A 20,645-nucleotide genomic window follows, 5' to 3' on the forward strand; every position below is an offset into this window, starting at 1 on the left:
GTTAACAACCTACCCCCTGAAGCTCCAAACCCCAACCCCCGTCCGGGATTTCAGGGTCCCACTCCTATGTGGGCCATATCCTTGCACCGATGGAGCGAGGAGCAGGGCCAACCTTTACCTTACAATAGAGACCGAAGCTTCTACAACATAAGCGAGGGAGGGTCAGCGGACTGAGTTCTGCCCATCATGGTCCGAAGGATCGCCAGGAATGTCGAGCAGGGTCAGGCAGCCATGGGCCGAGTTGTAAAAGTGGATGCCAACTCGAATCTCAACACTGTTCGCATCCGCCAACTTGAAGATGCTATGGATAGGACAAGGAGGACCAACGAGGGTCTGCAGCAACAACTAGCTGAATCCCGAGCCGAAGTTAGGGAACTCCAAGCATGTCAAAGGGCTCATGAACGTGATCTTCAGTAGGTTATGCGTCAACTAGCTGATCTGAGGGTTCGCACAACGAGTGCCCGTCGCCCGTAGAAAATGTCTAATCATCTCACTCTTTTGTTAAGGACTAGAATTTCCTTTCTATGCTCCGTAGAGCACTTGTCTGTAAACCTTTCTAGCTTTGAAAGGACTCTAATTAGGCCTTTAGACTGCCAACATTTTCCCTTATGGTTTGATGTAAGACCTACTGTTAGGTCACTTTTCACGAACTTGTATTACATCATTAATACGAGTAAATTGGCAGTTAACTACTCTAGTGTTATGACTCTCTTTCTGATCTATGTTGAATTAGTCCATAAAACACTCTATTCATATTAGCAATAGACTCTTACTATTGCTATCATTTCTATGAATTTCCAGTGAAAGATGCCTCCACACAAGCGTCCAAACAGAGGCAGACCAGCAACTCAAACCCCTCCTCCGCCACCTCCTCCTCTGCAGTTTGATCCAGTGCTGTTTCAAACGGCTGTGACTGCAGCTGTGACGGCGGCCATGGTTCAAATGAACTCGGGAGATGCGAGCGGTGGCAACTCTAGATTTGGTGAAGTCCATCTAAGAGTGCAGGGATGTACTTATAAGGACTTCATGAACTGCAAACCCACTTTCTTCGATGGGACCGGAGGAATCCTAGCATTGTCTCAGTGGTTCGAGAGAACTGAGGCTGTCTTTGAAATGTGCTCATGCCCCGAGGAGAGCAAAATAAAGTTCGCTACTGCCACCCTCACTAATAGGGCCCTGACATGGTGGAACGGGCATGTCAGTGCACTCTCTTTGGTAGCAGCCAACGCCATGAGCTGGGACACACTGAAGGACCTCATGAGAGGAGAGTACTGCCCTAGGGGCGAAATTCAGAAACTTGAGGAGGAACTCTGGAACCTCAAGATGAAAGGGACCGACATAACAGCTTACACAGCCAGGTTCTGCGACTTGGCGGCTATGTGTCCCAATATGATCCCTTCTGAAAGCAAGAAGATTGAACGATACATTTGGGGTTTAATGCCTCCGTATCGAGGAAACGTTCTAGCCTCACGCCCTACAACTTTCGATAGCGCCAAGGAATTGGCCCAGAGTTTAATCAATCATGAGGTTTCTTCCACTCCAGCAACAGCAACTACAACTACCACTGCACCGCCCAAGACAACCGACAAAAAGAGGAAGCAATGGGATAGGAAAAAGGGCAAGAAGACTCAACCCTCCTCCAAAGATCAACAAATTGTGGCTGTCCATGCTGCCACCACTTCAACTACTCCTGCACCGGAAAAAGCTTATATTGGGAACCTGCCTAAGTGTTCTAAGTGCCCCTACCATCACAACAGCCCCTGCCATGAATTGCAATGCACCAACTGCGACCGGAAGGGCCATATTGTCCGGTTTTGTAGAGCCCCACCCAAACCTATCTCGCAAGTTCCCGGTTCGGGAGTGACCCAGACTTGTTACGGCTGCGGTGAAGTTGGCCACTTCAAGAAAAACTGTCCGAAGACTGGGAATGCGGGAGGAACAGGAAGACTACTTGCTATTGGCCACAACGAAGCGGTAGCAGATCCCGCAGTAGTCACCGGTACGTTTCTTCTCAACAACTCTTATGCCTGTGTCTTATTCGATAGTGGTGCAGAAAGAAGCTTCATAAACCAAGGCTTTAAACACTTACTTAAACAATCCCCACAACCACTAACAGAAACATTCGTCGTAGAAATGGCTAACGGAAAGACCGAAAGCTCTAACGAAATTTACATAGGTTGTACCCTCATGTTAGACGATCACTCATTTCCAATCGACCTCATACCAGTCTCAATCAAGAGTTTCAATGTCATTGTTGGCATGGACTGGTTAAGTCTTCATCGCGCCGATATTCTGTGCTTCCACAAAGCCATTCGCCTAAATCCACCGAATCATGAAACTCTATTGATCTATGGAGACAAACCCGGTACGAGCCTTCGTATCATCTCCAGTATTCAGGCCCATAAATACTTGTGTAAAAAATATCGCGCCTTCCTTGCACACGTCGTTGACACAAGCTAGAAAGCGAAAGACCCAAAAGACATCCCCGTTGTATGCGAGCTCCCTGACGTCTTCCCCAAGGACCTTCCGGGTCTACCTCCCAAACGGAAGGTTGAGTTCAGAATCGACCTAGTCCTAGGAGCTACCCCCGTAGCTAAGTCACCCTATCGTTTAGCGCCTTCCGAGATGCAAGAACTATCCGGTCAACTTAACGAGCTGCTCAGCAAGGGCTTTATAAGACCGAGCTTCTCACCTTGGGGAGCTCCGGTCTTGTTGGTAAAGAAAAAGGACGGATCGTTTCGTATGTGCATCGATTATAGGGAACTGAACAAACTCACGGTCAAAAATCGCTACCTTCTCCCCCGTATCGACGGCCTATTTGACCAACTACAAGGAGCGAGTTACTTTTCCAAGATTGATCTTAGGTCCGGGTACCACCAGTTACGGATGTTAGAGGAGGATGTCCCGAAGATAGCCTTCCGAACCTGTTACGGGCACTACGAGTTCATAGTGATGCCCTTTGGACTGACTAACGCACCCGCAGTGTTCATGGACTTGATGAATAGGGTGTTTCGTCCATACTTAGATCAGTTCTTTATCGTCTTTAATGATGATATACTCGCCTACTCTCGGAGCGAGGAAGAACACAGGAATCATCTACGACGAGTCCTAGAAACCCTACGATCAGAGAAGTTATATGCGCAGCTCTCTAAGTGCGAATTTTGGATCCGAAGAGTTGAATTCTTAGGACACGTGGTTAGTGAAGAAGGAATCCACGTGGATCCCTCCAAGATTAAAGCTATCGAGAACTGGTCAGCACCGAAGACGCCTACAGAAATTCGTCAATTTCTAGGCCTCGCTGGCTACTACCGCAGATTCATTCAAAACTTCTCTCGGATTGTGAAACCTCTCACCATGTTGACATAGAAAGGCGTAACATTTGACTGGGAAGAGAAAAAGGAGAAGGCATTCCAGACCCTGAAGCGAGCCCTATGCACCGCACCGATATTATCCCTTCCCGAAGGGACATAAGATTTTGTAGTATACTACAACGCATCGAATCAAGGGCTCGGTTGTGTCTTGATGCAACAAGGTAAGGTCATCGCCTATGCCTCCAGACAGCTAAAGACACACGAGGTAAACTACACCACTCACGACCTCGAGTTAGGAGTGGTCGTCTTCGCTCTAAAAATCTGGAGACATTACTTGTATGGAACGAAGAGCATGGTATACACTGATCATAAGAGCCTCCAGCACATATTGAACCAGAAAGAGCTCAACATGAGACAACGTTGATGGGTCAAACTGCTCAACGATTACGACTGTGAGATTTGTTATCACCCAGGAAAAGCCAATGTAGTAGCAGACGCCCTGAGTAGAAAAGAGTATTTTGGTCGAAAAGTCAAGTCGCTAACAATGACTATCCATTCGCATCTATCCACACAGATTAAGGAGGCTCATCTTGAAGCCTTAAAGCCTGAGAATGTGACGGGAGAATCCCTGCGTGGAATGGATAAGAACTTGGAGGTAAAGGGTGACGGAGCCTATTATCTTATGGACCGAATCTGGACTCCGCGCCATGGAGGTTTCAGAGACTTGGTCATGAAGGAAGCGCACAACACTCGATACTTCGTTCACCCTGGTTCAGATAAGATGTATCTGGACCTCAAAAAGCTTTACTGGTGGCCTAATATGAAAGCAGAGATTGCTACCTTCGTGAGTAAGTGCCTTACTTGCGCAAAGGTAAAGGTCGAATACCAGAAGCCCTCAGGTCTTCTCCAACAACCGAAGATACTGGAATGGAAGTAGGAGCGGATCACAATGGATTTCATAACCAAGCTGCCCAAGACAACGGGTGGGTTGGACACCATTTGGGTCATCGTCGATAGATTGACCAAGTCCGCGCACTTCCTACCCATCAAGCAAACATACAAGATGGAGAAACTCACAAGAACATACATTAAGGAGATAGTACGACTACATGGTGTCTCTCTATCCATTATCTCTGATAGACATAGTAGGTTTACTTCGAGGTTCTGGCAATCACTACAAAAAGCCTTAGGGACGAGGCTGGACATGAGTACAGCCTACCATCCGCAGACTGACGGACAAAGTGAGAGGACAATCCAAACCTTAGAAGATATGCTGCGAGCCTGTGTGATTGACTTTGGTAAATCGTGGGATACACACTTGCCACTTGTGGAGTTTTCCTACAACAATAGTTATCACAAGAGCATTAAGGAAGCTCCATTTGAAGCTCTCTATGGCCGAAAGTGCAGATCCCCTCTGTGCTGGGCTGAGGTGGGTGACACTCAGTTAGCTAAAGGACGAGTTCCTAACAACACTCTCATGGGTCCGGAGATCATCAGAGAAACGACCGAGAAGATTGTACAAATTCGTGAATGATTAAAAGCCGCCCGAGATCGACAGAAAAGCTACGCAGACAAACGAAGAAAACCGTTGGAATTCCAGGTGGGAGACCGAGTCCTCTTGAAGGTCTCACCCTGGAAGGGCACGATACGTTTTGGAAAGCATGGAAAGTTGAATCCAAGGTACATAGGGCCTTTTGAGATTCTCGCTAGAATCGGCCCCGTAGCTTACAAACTCAACTTAACCCACGAGCTAAGTAACATACATCCTACCTTCCACGTCTCAAACTTGAAGAAATGCCTGTCCGACGAGACTTTCGTGATTCCACTTGACGAGATCGAAGTCAACGAGAGCCTCAACTTCGTGGAAGAGCCTGCGGAGATAATGGACCGAGAAGTAAAACGAACGAAACAAAGCCGCATCCCAATTGTGAAGGTCCGATGGAACGCCAAGCGAGGACCGGAATTCACTTGGGAGCGCGAGGATCAAATGAAACTCGAATATCCCCATCTCTTCGCTTAGTAGTACTGTAATAACTTAACTGTTTGAACTCTAAATTTCGGGAAGAAATTCCCCTAACAGGGGGATGATGTGACAACCCAAGGTTTATTTGGTTATGTTAAACCGTTTCCGCTAAGGGAATATGTCAATTTATAAAAGTTCCGTAATTTGGAGTCGTGAATAAATAAATGTTTATTTATTTATTTATTTTTAATGTTGTATCGTCTTAACAAAATAAATATAACTCGTAAATTTCATTTCCATTTAATGGGATAAAGTTATTCTATTTCAACCATTTAACTCGGGTAAAAAGTTTAAACCCCGTTAAGCTTTAGCATCGGGTAGTCGTATACCGGGTGCAACACCCGAGACCTATATAAGGAAGGTGGAACACTTCCTAGAACTCTTTTACCACTTAAGTCCAGTCTCTCTCTCTCTCTCTCTCTACACTCTCTCTAGCTCGATTTCGACCCCAAAAACCGCAATTTCCGCCTCCAAAACGTAAGTCCTCATGTCCTAACTTGTTCTAGACATCATTGAAGTGTGTTTTAACCAAAAAATCACTCATGAAAGTTGGAAAAAGGGAGTTTACGGCCTAAGAACCTCCTTAGGCTGTAAACACCTAATATAGTGCCAAATGTCCCGATTTTCCTTCCTTTAAGCTTAGATACTAGTTGGGAAATTTACCTAGGAGTGTTTAAACCTCAAAACTATAATTTTTAGGGTATAAAAGAGGGTTTATGGCCCAAGCACATGCTTAGGCCGTAAATAGCCTTTAACCATGCAAAAATGTCCCAAAAACACTCCCAAATCATGTTTAGACTTAAGATATGAATTAGAGACTTGCCATTTCGTACATGGAACACTCAAACACATACATTTGAAGGGTAAAATAGAGTTCACGGGCCAAGCATGTGCTTAGGCCGTAAACTCCCCCAAATCATGATAAATGGGAGTTTAAACCCCTAAAAGGCCTTATAACCTTTACTAGAATTTGTTAGAAATCAAAACAAAGGCCTAGAAATCAAGGAATGGGGTGTATGATAGTTTACTACCATAAACCATAGGGTTTACGGCCGTAAACTCCCAAGGAGTGGCCTTTCGGTCTTAAACTCCAAGGGAGTATACTCTTGGACCCCTAAACACCCCTATAGCCTTGTAAAATCCCTTAGAACCATTTCTAGAACCACTTGAGACTTGAAAGCATTCAAAAACACTCCTCCCATGAGTTTACGGCCGTAAACTCATGGGGGATGTGGCCTCCCAACCGTAAACTCACTTAGGGTGGGTTTTAGGAGAGTAAACTCCAAGGTGAGGTCATACACTCCTTCCATACAACTTATTAACCTTCTAGCACTCAACCATAAGACCTGAAATTAAATTAGGATGTATAAATGTTTTATTAAGTGAATAAGTCACTAATTACTTGTAAAACATATATCTCATATGTTATTAGGGTCATAAAGGGTGTACAAGTCCTTACTTGACACCAAACGCTCAACCGACACATTCACCCGATTTACTCATTTCAAGTGAGTTCATACCCCTTAATGAACCTTTTCAACTGTTTTTACATGTTTTATGGGGGGGGATACAAGTCAAATGTACAATTTATTGAAATCAATCACATGTGATTTACAGTTCATAGTACAAATCACATGTGATTTATCACTATGCTTTATAAAAAAATTTTACATTTTTAAAACTGCTTTGAGAACAAAACTATTTTCAATATCTAAATCCATTCTCTTGTTAAATTGTTATTTAAATTATTTTCAAACTGTGTTTAAGTTACTTTTCTTATAAAAATGTATCTACATTAATATATTTATATAAGTAAGACTTGAAGGACTTAGGACCGATAGCTCGCCTTATCTCCTGTTCTTGTTTGATGTGGTCTTAGGGTATCTGTTATCCGTCCGACTATCGTTGATTTCTTAGTTATATATCATGTATATTGGTGTGAGATATAAAAGTCTTCATCATATTCAATACCTTTATCATACAAATGCCGAGAACCATACACACTAAGTTAACTATAATAGGTATAGTTAAGGCTATTACTACTAGTTACTGCTACTACTATACACATTATTACTCTTACTATTACAAGATGATACATGTATAAGAGAACACTCTATGAACTATAAAGAAGACTACTGCCCTATAATACAAGAGAAAACACTAATCCATATGATAATACACTAACCCTCTACAATACACTCTACCGCGCTTACATCCTGTGACCAGGGCTTTCCGGAAGGAAGGCGACGCTACATGTATAGATCTATATGGGGCAGACACTATTATATCCTGACTGTTAATTTCAGTGCGAGCCGATCAGGCTCAGGGATGGCATTACTTCACTACACTACGCGTGACCGGGAAGGTCATCTGACTCTCTATTTCTCACACTATTGGTCACATAAAAGGAATACACTCATATCCACAACAAAACACTAAGAATAAAGTCTAAGCTAACATCCCGAAGTAAGTAAGTATCTATTACTAATGGAAGTTCGCACCACCACTACTGATAACAGGCATAACTTTTCTTTATCTACACTACCTACTGGAGATTTACTACCATACTTTTACAAACAAACAGTTTTCAATGATAAAACTTGCACGCAACGTAAAGGATTTCACTTACAATGTACTTTCTGGAAAATATAGGATTTTCTAGGGTTTTCCCCTACTTATAAACATAAATTACAGTTTCCATACTATAAGTTTAAAACATTTTATACATCAACCACACTAAATTCTTATGAACTCACCAGCTTTATACTGATACTCGTTTTCAAAATAACTTGTATCATCAGGTCAAAGCTAGACAGGTACAGGTGCAGCATTTTGGAGAAGATGGAGCATACAAGATTCCGTCTCTTATTTTTGTTATGACTTTGGTGTCTATTGAAACTTTACAGAACACGCTTGTATTTAAACTCACTATGTAAATGTAATGGTTGTGTTGTTTCTTGCTTTTACTATTATGCAATTGTGATGATACTGTACATGACGTCCTCCACCCCGGAATGTATTCCGCCGTTATCGGTTTTAGGGTGTGACAGATTGGTATCAGAGCATTGTTTATAGTGAATCAAGTATATCAACCTATAAAAGATATACGAACTATAAACACTTCGGGACTAAAACACTCTGACCAAGAATATATACTTTTAAGTACTAAAATATTTAACTAAGTATATATATACATCTCTATGAAATACAGAAGTCAGTATCGTACTAGAACAGAATAAAAGTATTAAGATTGTTGGATAGCACAATTGGACTTAGAGACATATGGTCACATCTGGGGGGATGTAGCCTGATCAACTACATTTTCCTAGGAGTGACTAGCATGTGCCTAAGATTGATCGTGGTGTTGCAACAAGTCTAAAACTTACCAACACTACCACAATAACGTTAGAATAAGAATACTATAGGAGTATTATGTGCCTCTAAAATATACATATGTGAGAACTAAAAGGGTCGTTACTGGTAGGACAATAGTTGCTATTGGATACACCACGGTTACATGTGACTAGGGCGCTATAGACTCAGAATCTATGGCCTTTGCTTCATTTCCTGTTCTTGTTTGATTGGGGATCTGAAGTTAGGATTGCTTATTTGAAGGACTATCTTGCTTCAGTTACATATAATTGGTATGCACTATGCAAGTATTGGGTCGGCTAATAACGATTCATCTTATAAGTATCGTAGATTAGTACGTCTATTAACTTTCCTCTCCCCTTTATCGCGTAGATAGCATGGTTGGATTCCACCATCCCGACGATCCGTACTATCCAAACCAGGGTAATGGAGGATGGCTCGATGAGGAGCCAGACGATGATCACCCGATCTCTTTGGACGATCATCATGCTGAAGGCTTCTCGGATAGCTCCAGCCTCGAGCCAGAAGTTAACAACCTACCCCCTGAAGCTCCAAACCCCAACCCCCGTCCGGGATTTCAGGGTCCCACTCCTATGTGGGCCATATCCTTGCACCGATGCAGCAAGGAGCAGGGCCAACCTTTACCTTACAATGGAGACCGGAGCTTCTACAACGTAAGCGAGGGAGGTTCAGCGGACCAAGTTCTGCCCATCATGGTCCGAAGGATCGCCAAGAATGTCGAGCAGGGTCAGGCAGCCATAGGCCGGGTTGTAGAGGGTTCATCCATTCCGCTTAATAAACTACTCAGTAAAGGGTTCATCAGACCGAGTTCCTCACCCTGGGGATCCCCAATATTATTTGTGAAGAAGAAAGATGGATCCTTTCGGATGTGTATAGACTACCGCGAATTGAATAAGCTAATTGTTAAGAACCGTTATCCTCTTCCTCAAATAGACGACCTTTTCGATCAACTTCAGGGAGCCAATTACTTCTCAAAGATAGAACTTAGATGAGGGTACCATCAGCTACGAGTTCATGAGAGTGATGTTTCCAAGACAACATTCAGGATTCGATATGGTCACTACGAGTTCGTAGTGATGCCCTTCGGTCTAACTAACGCACCGACAGTGTTCATGGACCTGATAAATCGGGTGTGTCGCCCCTTTCTGGACAAGTTCGTTATCGTTTTCATTGACGACATACTTGTCTATTCCAGAAGCGAAGAAGATCACAAACAACACTTGAGAATAGTGTTGGAAATGCTTAGATTGGAGAAACTGTTCGCGAAATTCACCAAGTGCGAATTCCGGATTCGGAAAGTAACTTTCCTTGGCCACGTGGTAAGCGAGGAGGGTATACACATGGACCCTTCCAAAATCAAAGCGATAGTGAATTGGTCGGTACTGAAGACACCCACAGAAATCCGTCAATTCTTGGGTCTCGCCGGCTATTATCGTAGATTCATCCAGAATTTTTCTAGGATTGCCAAACCCTTAACTACTCTGACATAGAAAGGTGTACCCTTTTGTTGGAGCGAAAAGCAAGACACTGCATTCCAAAAGTTAAAGCGAGCCTTGTGCAGCGCACCTATCCTGTCCCTGCCCGAAGAGACGGAGGACTTCGTTGTCTACTGCGATGCGTCCAATCAGGGCTTAGGCTGTGTTCTTATGCAGAGGGGAAAGGTTATCGCTTATGCCTCGAGACAATTGAAGGCACGCAAAGTTAACTATACAACTCACGACCTGGAGTTAGGAGCAGTGGTCTTCGCTCTGAAGATTTGGAGACATTATCTCTACGGAACCAAGTGCACAATCTTTACTGACCATAAAATCCTGCAACACATCTTCGATTAGAAAGACTTAAACATGAGACAACGGCGATGGGTAGAGTTGCTTAGTGACTATGAGTGCGAAATCTGCTACCATCCCGGCAAGGCCAATGTGGTGGCAGATGACCTTAGCCGAAAGGAAAATTCAAGCCACAAGGTGAAGACGTTAACAATGACCATCCATTCCCACTTATCTGTACAAATCCGAGAGGCTCAGTTAGAAGCCCTAAAACCAGAGAACGTGTCAAACGAAACCTTGAGGGGAATGGATAAGTATCTTGAGATCAGAGGTGACGGAGTCTATTGTTTCATGGATCGGATCTGGACCCCAAAGTTCGGATGTTTCAGAGAGGTTGTCATGAACGAAGCTCACAAGACTAGATACTCTGTACACCCGGGCTCGAATAAGATGTACTTGGATCTTAAGAAGCTGTACTGGTGGCCAAACATGAAAGTCGAAATCGCTACCTTCATGGGCAAGTGCCTGACTTGTGCCAAAGTAAAGGTCGAATATCAAAAACCCTCGGGTCTACTTCAGCAGACCAAGATACCTGAGTGGAAATGGGAGATGATTTCTATGGATTTCATTACCAAATTACCCAAATCTCCGAGTGGGTACGATACCATTTGGTTAATTGTCGATCGATTGTCAAAATCCGCTCATTTCCTGTCGATGAAAGAAACGTTCAAGATGGAAAGACTTACGCGAATCTACATTCAAGAGATAGTCAGACTGCACGGTGTGCCTGTGTCCACTATCTCCGATCGAGATAGCAGGTTTACCTCGAGATTTTGGCAGTCCCTACAGAAGGCTCTTGGAACTAAACTAGACATGAGAACGGCTTATCATCCTCAGACAGACGGGTAGAGTGAGAGAGCTATCCAGACCTTGGAAGACATGTTGAGAGCATGTGTCATCGATTTCGGCAAGTCGTGGGCACCCATTTACCCTTGATCGAGTTCTCATATAACAATAGTTACCACACCAGTATCAAGGCTGCCCCGTTCGAAGCCCTCTACGGTCGAAAGTGTAGATCACTCTGTGCTGGGCTGAGATAGGGGACACGCAGCTAGCTAAGAGTCGAGTCCCCAACAGTGCTCTCACTGGTCCTGAAATCATCCGTGAAACTACCGAAAAGATCATCCAAATCCGAGACCGATTGAAAGCCTCTAGAGACAGACAGAAGAGCTACGCAGACAAACGACGAAAACCTTTGGAATTCCAGGTTGGAGATCGTGTCCTGTTAAAGGTCTTGCCCTGGAAACGCATGATACGTTTTGGAAAGTGCGGAAAACTGAACCCAAGATACATAGAACATTTCGAGATCCTCGCTAGGATCGGTCCCATGGCCTATAAACTCCGATTACCCCAAGAGCTTAGCAACATCCATCCTGTATTCCACGTCTCTAATCTTAAGAAGTGCCTATCCGATGAAACCCTTATGATCCCTCTTGATGAGATTGAAATCAATGAAACCTAAACTTCGTGGAAGAACCAATTGAAATCATGGATCGGGAGGTCAAGCGTACGAAACAAGCGAGGACGGAATTCACTTGGGAGCGTGAAGACACAATGAGACAAAAGTACCCCCACCTTTTCTAAAATCCATGAATTGTATTCATATTCCTGAATTTTGGGACAAAATTCCCTCTAACGGGGGCATGATGTGACAACCCGAAACTTCTTTCCTATGTAATTGATCCATGTATCGGTATTAAAACTTGAATTCATCATCTTTTAACAAATCTTGTGGGTCCATATGGGTGCTCTAGGTTTAGTATAATCTAAGATATGAGTCTTGGGAAGGGTTAGAAAGGGTTTAGCATCACAAAATCGGGTCAAACATACGAAAGAAGGTGTGTGCGGCCAGCCAGCCACACACCCAACCGCAAACACCCTCCAGCCTCACACCCGACGCTATATATAGTAGAGGACCCCCTTCCATTCACTTTTGGCTGCACCTTCTTTCTCTCTCTACTTTCTCTCTCTAAAATCATCAACCAAAACACTTTGAAGGCCTCATAATCATGAACAACTCCATCATCTAGTTGGTTATAGTGGTAAACACTTGTGTACGGCCGCACACACCCTCTGTACAGCCGCACACTCCTGTGTACGGCCATACACACCCTCTGTACGGCCGCACACTCTTGTGTGCAGCCTCACACACATGTCTGGTCGCATTCCCTAGCCGCACACTCACTTGCATGGCCATACACTCACTTTAATGCCCATATTTGGCCTTAAACTTGTAAAGATCACTAAGTATGAATCATGGGACACTTAATCTTAGTAATACCAAGTCTTTAGAGTGACTTCCCATCATGTTTAGTCATGAAACACCCTAGCTCTAACTCACATATGTGCCATCATATGTATAATAGTGACCACTTGTGTTCAGGCCATCCGTTGACACTCAACACTCATATCGATCACACTCGAACCCTACATTAAACTTTGAGTTCATAGCCCTACACCTTTTTCCGTGTTTTTCATGTTTTCAGAGGGGAGGGGGGGGGGAATACAAGCAAAAGTACAAGGGAACTTGTACTCAAACTTTTAATTCGTCTGAAATGTTTACATGATCTGTATGCTTTTTACACTGAAACTCGTCTTACCAACCAACTTAACTATGGATTTGGTTTTCAAAACTAAAACAAGGATACTTGTGAAACTTAATTTAAAATGTTATATTTTATATTTCAAAAGGGATTTATGACATTCATAAAACGGATTTTTCCATATTATTACTTGTAAATTGTTATTCTTACGGTTGGAGACACGTCCTTAGTAACACTCCCCGGGTACGAGAGTGTAGGGCTACCCCTATAACCAGAATCTCCTGGAGGGAGCACGTGACTTCTGTGTATAGATCTATACGGGACTGACTACCCCGCACCTCGCTGCTAGCTACAGCCGGACCAACAGGTCTGTGGGTGACAAAGTCATAAATCAATACTGGCCCCGTTATGTGCCATATCTAGTTTATCGTATGGTTATAGAACTCGCAACTTAGAATAATGGAGGTTTACTTTAGTAATAATGAACCTGGTGAACTAACCTCAAAGTAATAACTGTTTTGATTACTAGAGGGTATTTGTAATACCCTTAGGAATAGTTCACTACCTACTTATTACTTTTATATATGTGTTAAAACTAATGTACTTTTCAAGGATAACCAAACTTTCAGGGAAACTTTACCTAACAATACATGTATGGTAGATACTTGTACATTTCATTCCGAATCGATAACCGAACATTAACTTTTAAGGAAAATAAGGGTTTTTCCTGGGATAAGTTAACTTTTCATAAAAAGGCTGTTTAACAAACTGATAACCAAACTTCTTTCATAAGAAAATATGGGATTTTCTTGGGGAAACAACTTTTCAAAAACTAAAGGGACATTTTCTTTCACTAGAAACCAACCGCTTATGAACTCACCAGCTTTATGATGATATTTTTAAAACTGCTTGTATTCTCAGGTTCTCGTTAGACAGGTATCCCGTTTACTTTTGGAGAAGATGGAGCGTATTGAAGTCTCGTCTGTTCTTTTGTTTACATGTAGAATATGTATAAAAGTCGTATTATTGTGTTTTCAAACAAATGTAAATAATCCTATGTAATGTAGTCTTTGTGTTTACTATGCTTACTATGTACATTGGTTGTGATACTATGCATGACGTCATCCACTCCGGAACGTTTCCGCCGGCGATTTCGGGGTGTGACATCTGTATCGGGACTTTTGATGGGTTTTGAGCATGTCTATTTTCCTATGTGATCATGCAACCCTAATTGCTTTGGATCTATGTTTTTCTCTATTGAACATACAAATATGAACACGAGAGCAATAACCCTAGATCTAGTATATACAATTCTGAAATTCACACATATATTAGGGTTAGAAGATTACCTCACTTGTTATGTAGTAATAACAAGTACCACCTTGACTCTTGAAAGCTTAGTGCCCCAAGTGTTGCACCTCTAATGGAGTCACATGAAGACATAATCAGGATCAGATTCACAAATAGTCTCATCAAGAATGAAAGGTACTTACTTGGAAGTATGAGATTTGATGATGATGATGCCATGTAGTGATTCCTTTCTACCCCTAATGTTGCCTTTCTGATTGTTTGACGGAGAGTGTTTGATTGATACTTTGATACAAATGATCATGGTGTTATATAGGGGTTAGAGCATAAATGAAGTGCTCTTCATTTCCTCTGATCGTTTACATGTACAAGAGCATTAATGCACCAGTTGCAACTTATGGGCAAGAGATTTGGAACCACACAAATATAGTCCCTCAAGTTATGAATGATTGTCATATCCATCATACTACAAATATTTAAGTCCAAGGACCTATTCTTTCATTATGGCAATTATCATGGTACACAATATAAATGTACCTAACATGTAATGAGTATTACAAAATAGTCCTAAGGCCACAATAATGTGTTATTTTCCAACATTCTCGTACTTGGCCAAGAGACTATTTGTATACAAGTTTCATTATTTGGCCAAGATAAGTTCATCATGTTTGAAATTAATATAAAAAGTAGAAAAGTACAGCCTTGCGCATCCATTTTAGATACGGGGCCCTCACTGATCATACTATGGTATTTCATATGAAACTTACGATTAATATAAGCCAAGTGACTTTAGAGTTAAGTGGTCATGCATTATATTTGTCTATATATAAATTAATTGTGCACAAGTTATTAATATAGACAAATTGTGTATTATGAAGGAATAAAAATCAAGTACTTGAATAATGAGAATTAAAGGTTTTAGTAAAGCACTATGCTAGAATTACATTATACTAAGTCTAGCCATAAACCCATATTGACGACATCTTGAAATACTTCGGGTGGTAGCCCTTTCGTCAGCAGATCCGCTAGCATATCATTAGTGCGTATGTGCTCGATACAAATGCCATTATCCTCCTCTTGCTCTTTAAACGAACAAGCATTTGTATCGAGGTAAAGCCTCATTACAATTTAATTATTGCTAGTGAAAATCTTATAGAGGCACAATTATAGCAATTTACGTTCTTTTAACAGCCTTGAAATGGAGTTTATAATCATGAGCCTTGTGATTAAATTTCTCAACAAGACTCCATGGAAAGTTGTATTATGTGTGACAACATATTTTTCCATCATAGTTGATATAGCCATCAATTTTACTTATGACTCTTCCATGATATTGGCTGACTAATATGTAGCAACCAAAAATTTCAAAACAATTAAAACCTTTCAAAAACAACCCATTTTAATAACGTTGTTACAAAAGGTTTTCAATACAAAACGCTTAACGTATTCCTAGAGTCACATTACTACAAAATCCTGAGGAGCGGTACGATCACGCCTTCGCCTTGCCGCGATCTCCTGAAAAACCTGAAAAACATAAAACCACAATTGTAAGCCCGAAAGCTTAGTGAGATATCCCCAAAATACCAACCACAAATATGCCCTTCCAGGCCACGACCTTCCGGTCCAAAACATATTGCCTTCCGACCCAGAACGTATTGCCTTCCGGCCCATAACATATTGCCTTTTGGCCCATAACATAAAAAGCATACATAACATAACAGAACATAGAACAGCCATGCATACCGGGCCACACTCCAGTCCAAGCAGCCGTGTGCACATAACATATAATCATATAACAGTTCACAGTCAGCAAGTCGATCAAACAGATCACATAACATATCATCACCCTAACCAAGATACCGGCCTAGCCGATCACTAGCATAACATCACCCTACGACTCAGCCAACACACTAATTACGCACATACGCCTTTCCAGGCCATGACCTTCCGGTCCAGATCACAATGCCTTCCGGCCCACATCATATAATGCCTTCCGGCCCACAACATATAATGCCTTCCGGCCCATAACATAATGCCTTCCGGCCCATATCCCGCAATATCATAACAACAGACAATTACCCGGATTTCCATCCGATAGAGGGTCGACCTTGGTGCCTTAAACCCTGTTGATATAGTGAGGATAACTCACCTCGAAACTGCCGGCTGAAAGGATAAGATCCCGCTGCTCCAATCTCCGACACGAACTCCTCCACTGAACACCAGAACACTCAATTCTATAAATACCCTTAATTACCAAAATACCCCTGAAAGACAACCGGTCAACCCTTGGACAAGGTCAAGGTCAACCCCTGGCTGACTCTACTCGCCGAGTCCCCGTACTCAGAACTTCCCTCAACCCGCGACCTAACTCGCCGAGTCACCCAGTGACTCGTCGAGTCCAACAACTCTGAGTCCACTCGTCCACAACTCACCGAGTCATCCCTTGAATCGCCAGTTCTCGACTCAACCAGAAAATATTGGGACTCTTCGACAAGACTCGCCGAGTCTAAGGCTATCTTCAACCTACTCGCCAAGTTGTTCATACAACTCGCCGAGTTCCAGGCCATCTTCATCCAACTCGCCGAGTTGTTCTTCCAACTCGTCGAGTTCCAGCTCATCTTCAAGCAACTCGTCAAGTACACCCATGTGACTCGCCGAGTACCACCGGTCTGAATCCATACAGAAGCATTCCAGACCATGCAATTGATCCAAAACATAGATCTAGCCTCCTACAACTCATCCATCACGTAAAGTGGCAAACTTTACGTGAATCCAAAGAGATCTATGCATTTTGCACATTAGGGCTAAGGTTTGGGACATGATAGCTTCATCCAACACTCAACACAGGGACTTTCATGCATTCCAACTCTACTCCATTCCAGATCTGAGGTAGCAACCTCAGATCTAACCTCTAAACTCCAGTACATCCAAAGATATGATCTCTAATACCCCCAAAATGATGCATCTAGGAAATAGCAGCTCAAAAACGAGATATTACCTCAAAAGAACGCCCCAACTGCAATGTAACTCAATTCCAAGCAAAGCCCCTTGCTCCAAGCCTCTTTTTCTCTAAGATCTCTTCAACCACCACCTCTCCAAGCTCCAATTTGCTCAACAATGGGGTTTCTCCATGAAATTAGGGTTTCTGGGACTCAAGGGGTGGTAAAGAGGCTGGGAAGGAAACATAATGTTCTTTATATAGGGCTCAACCCCGAGAATTAGGGTTTTCTCCACTCAGCGTCTACTCGCCGAGTAGACTACTTAACATGCGACCAAATCACGACTCTACTCGCCGAGTCCATCTATGGACTCGCCGAGTCACTCTTTCCTAATTTACTCTTTTAGCCCTTCAACTCTACTCTTGATATTTCAGGATGTTACATAATAGCATAAAGATGCATCCCAATAATGACTATTCATCTTTGCATTTGGCAAAGTAGAGTAAAAAATCATACATTTCTAAGTTATAACTTCTTTTATAAACAAGTTTGTAATTATTAGTCTAATGTAAATATCACAAAAACTTTCTTGGCAACATTTCAATAATCCAGCCTATGATTTGATTGAAAATGGATCATCATGCCAGTAATATAAGTGAGTTCAGGATGAATATAAACTTGGGCCTACGTAAAACTTCCAACTACTAAAGTATAAGACATTAATTTCATTTGATATTTTCGTATCTCTATTTTTAGGTATTGAAATGAACTGAAAATGTTTCTCTTAGTAATGGAAACAACTAAAGGGAAGTATTGTTGCATGCTACCCTTACTTAATACATACCCAATATATCCTTTTTAGGATAATCATATTTGATTTATGATGGATTAGTGTGTAAGTCCATAACTATAATTGGTATGTACTTGACCAGATTTAGCATGGTCCATTTGGGTTGCACTTCACCGAAACAATTTATATGGAGAGTCTTTTGAGAATAGTATGTTTGTGATTTATATTAATATATTATAATTTCTAATATATTAATATGGAATCGTATTATTTAATTAGTATTGATCAAGGATTAATTTAGAATTAATTTAGTGATCAAAATGAACTAATTAAATATGGACTCTTATATATAGTATGGGCCAAGTCCATTTAGGTTGGGCTAAGCTTGCATGGATAGTCCATGGAGTTTTTAACCCATGGATCCTATGGAAATGAAAGGTCATGGGTATTAGGGTTTACATGAATGAAACCCTAATCCTCTAAATTATATAAAGAGGTCTTTGGCACATGAAATGGAACTAGTGTGTGAGCAAACAAGATTGGGCCAATTTCTAGTGTGCTTACTATTCTCTCAAGTTTTCCAAGGAGTTTCTGGTGATTTGTGATTCCAATTGAGGCTTCCACACTATTGGGGCTAAGCTCTTAAAGTTCAAGACTTCAAGCCACATCAAAATGTATGTCTTCTAACTAGACTTTTGTAGTATAGTTGCTTCATAATATGCTAGTTAGGATAAAACCTTGGAATATTGAATATTTGCATGTATAATAGAGAAAACATAGATCCAAGGTTTATAGGGTTGCATGTGCACCATATGAGTGTTAGAATGCTCAAAACCCATCAATGTATTCATATAGCTATAAGATACAAGGCTTCAATAGGATCTTTTATATCAAGGTGACATGATAGTAATTATTTTGATTCATGCAACATATAAATGTCTTTACACGCTAATAGATAGTCATCTTAAAACGAGCATGATAAAATTTCCTCCCACGGATTTTGAGGTATATAAATCGATCTAATTGGTTCTTAATCAAGTTGTTAATGTTCCATTGAATGTTAAATACCATTGATAGGAAGCCTGATTTGGCCTATATAATTTATTCCTTGAGTTTGGATGAGAACATTTCTTGGTAATAAATACCCACTTTTGTGAATACCCTTTACCGACCGAACAAGCTTTATATCGTCCAATGTTAATCGTTTGGGATTTAGTTTATTCTTAATGATCTACTTGCATCCTGTGGGTGTGAAACCCTTTGGTAATTGAGCAACTTCTCGAAAATCATGCCTTTACATTGAATTAAGATCATCATTCATAGCTTCATTCCGCTTGATCACAAGTTATGTTATCACTATCCATGTAAGAATCGACCTCATGTAATCATCATAATTTATGGGCCACCCATGTCATAGACAATGTCTTGTAGGCTATCGAGTTTCATGAGTTTCAATGTCAATCTATTAAGGGGGTTCATTTTGTGGTATTTCCATTTCCCTTTCATTTGAGGATTCCTGTTCATAAGGAAAACTTGAATATGCTAGTGGTTATCATAATTGGCACTTGAATTATAGTTGAAGATTCTTGGAGGTCAAAGATCCCTCAATGAAACACTCCTACTGATTTTGACATTCTCAAGAAATCTGACATGATTCATATCTAAAATCAAGGTACTATGTGATCCAACATAAAATTGGAAAATTTTAAAGCTTTCAGGATACGTGATAAAGAAACAAGTTACATTTTTCACGTTGAGTTTCCACAACCGAGGATTCTAGAGTTTTGTCAAGGCCTTAGGCATGATTTCCTTTTTGTCCACAAAACGAGTTTTAGGAACATACTTTGAAGGAAATCTATACAGGATGTAGACCGTCACTTTTAATGCCTTGGTCCATAAAAGTTTGGGAAAATTAGTGTTTGCAAGCGTACTTTATACCATGTGCATTAAGATTTTATTTCTCCCATGGATAAACCATTTATTGAGAAGTACCCATCTTGGCGTATTGGTTAATGTCACACCCCAAAACCGAAACGGCGGAAACGTTCTGGGGTGGATGACGTCATGTCAAGTATCACAACATATGCAGTATAGTAATCAAAGTACAACAATCATTGCATTAATAGTAATAGTTTTACATAAGTTACAATTCATAGAAACATCAAAGTAATACAAGTAATAATTAGGTGCAGCTTGGTACTAGGCTGTCTCCACAAAAGCTCTTGGGATGTACCTGTCTACTGCTGACCTGAGAATACAAGTTATTTTGAAACCGAGTATCAGCATTTTTATAAATGCTGGTGAGTTCATAAGTATTTAGTGTCATTTGTGTAAGTAAGCATTTTGTTCAAAATAACTTTATAAAAAGTAGTAGTTTAGAATTTACGGTGTGTTAGAGTCCTTTCCAGAAAATCCTCTATTTTCTAATTAAAAGCAGTCTTCTACCAAGACTCGACAATGTTATGTTTTAAAGAGAAATTTTCCCTGAAATACTATCATTACCAAAATACGG

This window comes from Lactuca sativa, chromosome 5 (genome assembly GCF_002870075.4).
Source record: "Lactuca sativa cultivar Salinas chromosome 5, Lsat_Salinas_v11, whole genome shotgun sequence".
NCBI classification, from domain to species: domain Eukaryota; kingdom Viridiplantae; phylum Streptophyta; class Magnoliopsida; order Asterales; family Asteraceae; genus Lactuca; species Lactuca sativa.